We start from the raw sequence: 8166 nt of genomic DNA, 5'->3' as shown, positions 1-8166 counted from the left end.
GAGGAGATTTACTATCTCATGAGCACATGAGCACTGCAAATGAACTTCTAGGCCATAAGGAGTCAAGCATTTCACAACTTATAGGTGAGAAAACACCCAGGCAAACTTTAGTACAAACTGCCTGACCAGTATATTCCTTTCTATGAGTCTGTGCATGAATTTTCTGCCTCATTATTAATTTTTTATATTTTCTCCACTGCTTTTTACTCACAGTACTGAAGTCCTTGTAGATCAGGAGGTCCATCAAGGAGCTAGAGCTGTCCCTCTCAATTTCTTATTAATGGCCTTGGTTCTACCTCCAGTAGGCAGTCATCTCTAAGAACTGTGTTTCTTTTGAAGGCTGTTTGAGAAGTATTAGAGCATACAGGAATCTTAACTAATTCAATTTTTATGTAAATAGAGATAATTTTTGCAAATGTTGGTATGAATAGTTAAAATTCTCACTGATTTAATATTTTTGTCAACACGTCGGTCATGTAGCTGGGAGCATAAGAGTCCACCTAAAAATACAAGCAGATTACTTGGTTGTTCTTGGTTGCTGCTTCGTTGAGTAGGTACACATCAGGCCTGGCAATGCAGCCAGATTTAGCACTTCATCAGTGCTGACATGCTCTCACATCCATCTGTTGTTCAAGCTAGATCAAAATAGTGACTTCCTAGAAACATGAGATATGATCAGATTCTCCTGAGAAAATAGAGGCTTCATGTCATTTGAGTTCCTCCTTTTCTTTTCTTTTCTTACTTCCTAACCCTTTTGCCCTTGTTTATGAAGTCTTCTCTGTGGTTTCAGTGTCCTGCTATTTCTCATGACACAGCAAGGCAGAAGGCTGAGCTAAGAGAGGCCACTTCAGTCACCTGAGTCAAATCACCTCAGACTACACTGAAGTACAGGGAACATGATGTGGAGTCAGTGCAAAACTGCATAGAACATGAAGTACTAGGTGACCAGATAGTTTGAATTTCTCACATTTGTAAAAATTAATAATCTTCTAACATTAATCTCTTAACATTTCAGTATTTCTCAGCCTGAAACTTGCTGTGAACGTTCTATGGGTTTACATCAGGATTTTTTCACATTTACTGTAGCAGTAGGATCCTGCTGCTAAAAGTTGATGCATTAAATTGTATTAAATGGATTGAAGGAAAGCTTGAGGTATTTTTAGTTCATACAGCCAATATACAAGAAGGATAAAAAAGGACATAAAGAAAAAGCATCAGCCTTACACTATTTGTTGCTTGTTGACATCAAAATGTTTATGTAAGCATCATGGTAAAAGAGTTATGACAGATACCTGGATCAGAACAATAGAAGTTTGTGAATATTTACAGTCAACTTATAATTTAAGGAGTAGCACAAGGGAAATTAGAGATCCTTATTTATGAGCAGAAATAGGGAAACTGCATTATAACAAAGAAAAAAAAAAAAATTTAAACCACCAGAACATTTTCTAGGAAGTAGAGCAGTAGACACATTTTGAAGACAGTTAAGGCTGCAGTAATGGAACTCTTAGGGTTACAATTAACAGGACTAAATGAAAAAAATTTCCTACAATGCCTGGGTGAAAGGAATAACCTGGAAGATAACAGATTGCACAGAAACAACATAGGAATGCAAATTCTTTCACATTCAAGCAAGAGTCTGATTAAGAATAAATGTTTTAGAAAATGCAGGAGTAGCAAATATTAACAGTGGTGAAGGTTTTCTCTGCAGATTAGTGCACAGCTCTTGTATTATTGCCTTTTCTGCATATATTGGGAAAAAGGAAGACAAACAAAAAATTATTGGGTTTTTTGAATGGAAAAACGCGAGAAGTAAGTTAGTCAAAATTACTACTAATAACATGGACTTAAAATGAAACTGAGAAGTTCAGCCATGAAAGCTGAGTATAGAAAGAGAACAGACAGGGAAGTGAAAACTACTCGGTTGCAACAAAGCTTCAGATTTTTGTGAATGCTTTCTTATCAGGTCAGTTAATCACTAAAACAGCTCTTTATTAAAAAACTCATTGTGATCCACACTGGTGGTCAGTAGGTTAAAAGAATCCAATAAACCAAAAAAGAAAAAAAAATCCAATAAATCAGAGTTTAGAGAGACATAAGTCTGTCCTCTGAGAGGGTGAGAAGCTTATGCTGCTCCAGTTAGTATTAAGAGCTGGGTGTGACTGTGGTGTGACTAAGGGCTATGATGAGGGACACCAAGATTTCAGAAACTTTACAACACTGTTTACAGTCCTAAGAAAGTTCTTGCACTGATAGGAATGGAGATAAGAGAATCGTATACTATTGAATTTCTTTGTGTCTTCTTACCCATTTAATCAAATGTGCTAAAAATCTTGTGGATGGTTCTTAGTAAGATTCAACATTTTAAAATATATTGAAGTTGAAGAAATGTTCAGATTAGAAGAAATATTTTATGATGGAATTTGTCAAGTCAGTGAAAATAGCTGTGTGAAGATCACTTTTAGTCACTGCATCTCTGATGCTATGGGAATATATTACAGTGTACACATTCTGAAATCATGTTGCAGATTCAATACCTTAACTCTACTACATAATTTCTAGTGTTACTGTATTATTAACATTTACTGTATAATTCATGGTGAACTTGGTGAGTAGTATCAGAAACCTAGAAGTCATGGACACTTTTTTAAACATTGCAACTAATGAGTTACATTAGTGCTTGTTAGATTTAAAAATACAGCCACAGACCTTCAGCTGTGCAGTAGAAGGAAACATTATGTATTTAAATCTGAGGGAAGCATTTAGCAGTGCAGGTTTTTTACATGCCTTGCTCTCTCCTGCCACCATGTGGCTTTTCCATTTTAAAAAGTTAGGTTTAATTTTAGTACTCCGGAAGTCACTGAAACAAGCAGTGAAGAACTTTGTTGGTTGTTTTAATTGTGAACCATATTTAAGGTTTAGGTCATTGAGACAGAAATGTTCACCAAAAAACCCACAATAATATACTAAGCATTCAACTTCCTTTCAGAGTGATCTAGTTTATCTCTTTCTTGCTTTTCAGGAGCCTAAACCCACATTGTTTCAAATATTGCATAAATTAGCAAGCTGAGAATGTCTGACAGAATGTAATTGCCTCATGCCAGTTTGTGAGAAGTTTATGCTGGAAACAGCTTCTCCCTGTCCCCCCAGCAGAACCATTAATAAGCATGTTGAGCTGGACCTTAACTTGGAGTGGCTCACATCTCCTGCCAGGTGATACTGATTTCTAGGTTTTTGGTAGTTTTGAGATGCTCTCAAAAAGTTTCAAAAAGACTTAACTTCCTTGAGGTTAAAATTCTAAATAGTTCTTGCAGTCTTAAAGATATCCATGATAAGAAAATTGCAAAACTTTGCCATTAAGAAAGTCAGAGAAGTGTTAGGAGTAAAGCAGAAAGCAGAATCAGTAGATTTGGTTTCAAATACCCTTATTCTCTATTGCAATATTTAGTTTCTATATATAATGGTTTTGGTGTCTTTGAACAAGGCTGGGCCTAATCCTCTTACATTTGTCATGTTGAATAGCATTACACTAATTGATTAATCCTACTTTTAAAATGATTAGATTTTGCTGAAGAACTCATAGGACTTCTAGGAAGAAGATATAATGAATTAAAGGTTTCTACCCAGTAACCATTTCCCTAAATATCCATCCTGTCCCAAGGTTTGCATTGTATATTGCATTAAAATCCAACTATTTTATGTTACACAACTTATTTTGTTCTTTGACAACTAAAGTAAAATGAAAATTGAAGATTTTCTGCCTCTGGGTTCACTCCAGGCTCATGTTTTTGGTTATGGGCAGATGAGGCTAGCCCAAGGATGAAGCCAAGGAATCAATCTGTATGTCAGATTCAAGGAATCAATATGTAAGGTCAGGATCAGGATCAGGTCCATTGAGAATAAGCATCATCAGAACCAGCAGGACCACAGTGGTCAGTCAGGGTCACTTCAGGATAGGTCAGGACCTGTAGCAACGAGGTACATGTCTAAGCACAGGCATGGCCAGGACAGAGCTCAAATGGGCACTCCAACAACACAGGTCAAGTAAGGGGTGAAGTTCCAGGCCTGGCTTTCTATGGACTCCCAAGCCTAGAGGCAGAATCTGTGGAGTGGAGCATCATTAGGAGTAACTAGAGCAACCAGGGACCAGATTCATTTCCAACAGCAATGGAAACACAAAGAACAAGAACAGGAAAATGCAAATTATTCAAGGAATAATGCCCCTATGCCACAATTGACATTTTATGTAATGGCTTAAGCTAGGCAACTTTGTAAAAAGTGGGGGAACTTACTAGAAAAAATGATGTTGTTTTTACACTTTAACATTTCAAGGTTGCTATTTTTTTACTTATACTTACAGTTTTAATATTTAATATTAGCATTAATATTACAGATAATTTAATATTACCTTTAATTTTACAAATGCAGAAGAATTATAAGAACTTCAGAGTATTTTTCCTCCATCTGACCCTTTTTCTTCCCTTGATTCTTCAAGTCTCATCATGGTTTTTCTGTGTTTGATATACAGAAAGATACTTTGCTCTCTCCAAGATACAGAAAATTACATCTTTTAACCACTGGAAATACATAGAAATTCTATGAGCACAAGAGCTAGGAAAGCATACACTGTTCTAATCACAAAGATGTTATCACACACTGCACTGAGAATTTCACCTGCTGTGGGTCACTGAACTTTGGCCTGAGTTAATCTACGATTAAATAGCCCAGTGTAACTGTTGGATTGGTCGTATGATAGGATCTTTCATTTCATTTCAATAATACCACTGGTTGAATAAGTTAAATATTTAGCATCCTGAGCACAAGAACAAAAAAAGAAAAGTGCTTGGTATGTGTTTGAAAGTATAGCTATGCATTTCCCCAGCACTAAATTCATATTGTGTTGGTTATAGAGTACTTGCTGATAATTTCACAGAAGGGTTGTGGTGTAATTTAATCTTTTAAATTGTTGGTGTTATCCACAAGTACTAAAGCGTACCAAAATGAATGACTCTTTAAGAACCCAGGAGCAGTTTGCTGTTTTTTCCCTGTGGGTGAGGGAGCTGTGGGAGGTGAGCAGGCCTCTACTCCAGGCTGACCTGTGGCAGTGTGGTCTGCCCTAGGCTTTCCTCATGCACACATTCCTCCTTACAACAGGGGCCAGAACACCCCTTTTTGTGCATCAGCTGCTCTTGGAGTTGCTTAGTTCCTACGTGTGTACGGCAGCTTGGAAACGCCATTTCTGAAGGAGATGGGCAGCGCTGCCCTAGACAGGCCCTTGTGGCCCAGGCCAGGCCAGACCTCCCAGCCCCATGGCAGGTGAGCTCATTGCCAGCCCTTTCCAGGCAGGTGAATTCATTGCCAGCCCTTTCCAGGCAGGTGAATTCATTGCCAGCCCTTTCCAGGCAGGTGAATTCATTGCCAGCCCTTTCCAGGCAGGTGAATTCATTGCCAGCCCTTTCCAGCGTGTCAGAGCAGCACAGTGAGACAATGGCCTACAGATACCCCTCCAAATCCCCACCTTGCCATTGCTTTTTGTGTGCTGAGGAAATCCCTTCTCATTTCCTGTGTGTGCAGGCAAAAATAAACACAGACTGTGGCATTGCTAAGCTTGGGAAGTGAAGTTTCCTACTTTCAGGGTAAGTGTAAACATACATTTCACCTTGGCTGCTTGAGGCAAAACCTCTTCCTTTTCTTTCTACTTGTTCCCCTTTCCACCAAGTCACCAGCATTCCTGTTTAAGAAGCATGATGTATCTCTTATCACTGGCAAAGGCAGTAATTCTGGTGTAGAAATGTGCCTTAGATCAGTACTTTGCTGTAAAGTGAATAAACAAGCAAAAAAGTTCCACAGGAAACCAAATTTCATTTGTCTGATCAGAAGATAAAGATAAGCCTCTTAAGCTAGCAACTTCCTATATTTTGATTGATATTATACTGTAATGTATTCAATTCTTCAAAGAGCAGTATTACATAAACAGTAATAACTAAAAATACCAATGCCAGAAAAACCCCTTTACTATAACATCATGAACTAATTTGAAATAGTTAATTATCTCTGAAATCTGTTGTTTAACTCTAGGTGTGTAATTAATGATTATATGATAGCAAATAAGTAATACAGCATTAATTTTTTTAAATATTATTATTTAAGGGAGAAGGATTTTAATCTGTACAGAAAGAAATTCAGGAAATTAAGAACTGCTTCTTTGCAGTGGTTAATGGAATTGGTTGGAATCCATTCAGTCCACAAGAAATTAGGGGGTGCTTTAGTAAGAAAGGCAGTAAAAGGCAAGAAATATTTGTCTACTGAATTTAAAACTGGCCTATGGAAACCAGAGCTGCAGGTGTTCCTGGACATAAGTGGTGTTGTAGGAATTTTAAAACTCTGTAACTTTATGATCAGCTATCCAAGCCGAGGCAATGATACCAAGTAACCCAATCTACTGCCTCAGGACATGAGCAGGGTCAGGAGGGCACTCCTTTTAATGCCCCAACATTACTTGCATCTCAAAAGAAGAGTTTTGTTTGTGTTTTTTTCTGAGTAGAATTCCCATTCATAGCAACTTCAGATGGTTGTTGATACTGGGCAAGGAGTGCAGTTTTGTATTTAATATAAAACATTCCTGTAGAGATTTCGTTGTGCCTCAAAAGGGAAGCCAAAGGCAAGAGTGGGTTAGAGGGGATGCCTTGATGACCTGACTGCCAGCAAAGACCCTCTGCACAGCTCAGAGAGGTTGTGTGTGACTCCTGGCTGTGCTGTTATTGTTCCTGGTTTACAGTCAGGAAACCAGAAAGTGAAGGGAGGTACCCAAGGCTACACAATAAATGTCATTGCAAGAATAACACTATATTACCACAGTTAAATATAATTCTAACAAAATTATCATCACACAGCACAGGTGTGCAGAACACCTCAAAAATTTTATTATCAAAACACTCTGAATTTTTTCATCCAGTTGATAGAAATTCTATAGAAATTTACACTACTTAGGTAGGTATGTATATAGACCTCTCTTAAACTAGTATGGAATTTACCTTAGCAGGGTTTTCTAAGTAGCTTCCTGAATTGAGAATAAGGCAGAAATAGTAACAGAGAAAGTCACATTAAAATAATACATTAAGTTTAAAAATTAACATTTCCTCAGGGTACAGTTGGAATGACTGAAGTATATATTAAAGCTATAAATAATTGCCTTTATAGAAAAAGTTCCCCACAACTTAATTAAAGTAAAAGTTTTATATTTTGGTTGCAAAAGTCTCTGAAGATGTTTTAAGCAAAAGCAAGGAATATGAAGTCACAAAGCAATCTGAAACAGCAATTTTAATCTGGAAAAATCATTTTGCAGAAACTAAAAAATAAGAGCTTCCAGAGTGAACCCCTGCATTTTAGGTGTTTGATTTCAACATGCCTCTGAGGTCAGACTGGAATCCCAGGTTATTACACTTACAGGGAAAATCATACACAAATAGTTGGTTAGTGTTCATCACAAGCAATCCCTTTTTTTAGAAATGAGCCCAGAGGCTACTGTAAGATGTCTTAGAAGAGTGAAAATGTCTCTTAAGAATTATTAATATATTTAAGACCCCTGCTGTATTTTCTGGTATGCTGTGTCATGATTTGTGATTTTAACATCAGACCTGTAAAATTGCATTTCAAAATGATTATGTATTTTCCATGTAGATGTAATGAATATGGTAGCGCAGGACATGATTTTTGTAGATTAGTTTAATTTTGGGCAAATTATACTTCAGAGAAGCCAAACAAAGTAAAGGCTACATCTATACTTTCATTCAAAATGGATTTCTTCTCAGTCTACAATATATTTATCTCAGGTACTGCCTTAGTGTCAGGTATTTATCATGGACAGCTTTCTCTCAGGAATTTAAATGTTGTCTCCAGCTCAGGCTTCCCTTTATGCATCTTTGGATGTAGAAAACACAATTCTCCATTTCTCACCCTGCTACTCAGCACATTGGGCTGTGAGGGTGCTGCAGATGGCACACGACTTTTCTCTGAGCTTTAGTTTTCATGTAATGCACCTATGTCAGTGGCTCTGGCATTTGTTTCTTTTAGAACCTACAAAATTTACATATCCACCAGAATACAGAGAAAAATTATACCTATTCAGAAAAGGTTTGATGAGCTAACAAATCATCATTTTACCTT

Source organism: Poecile atricapillus, chromosome 10, assembly GCF_030490865.1.
Source record: "Poecile atricapillus isolate bPoeAtr1 chromosome 10, bPoeAtr1.hap1, whole genome shotgun sequence".
Lineage (NCBI taxonomy): Eukaryota > Metazoa > Chordata > Aves > Passeriformes > Paridae > Poecile > Poecile atricapillus.
This window is presented reverse-complemented; position numbering follows the sequence as displayed.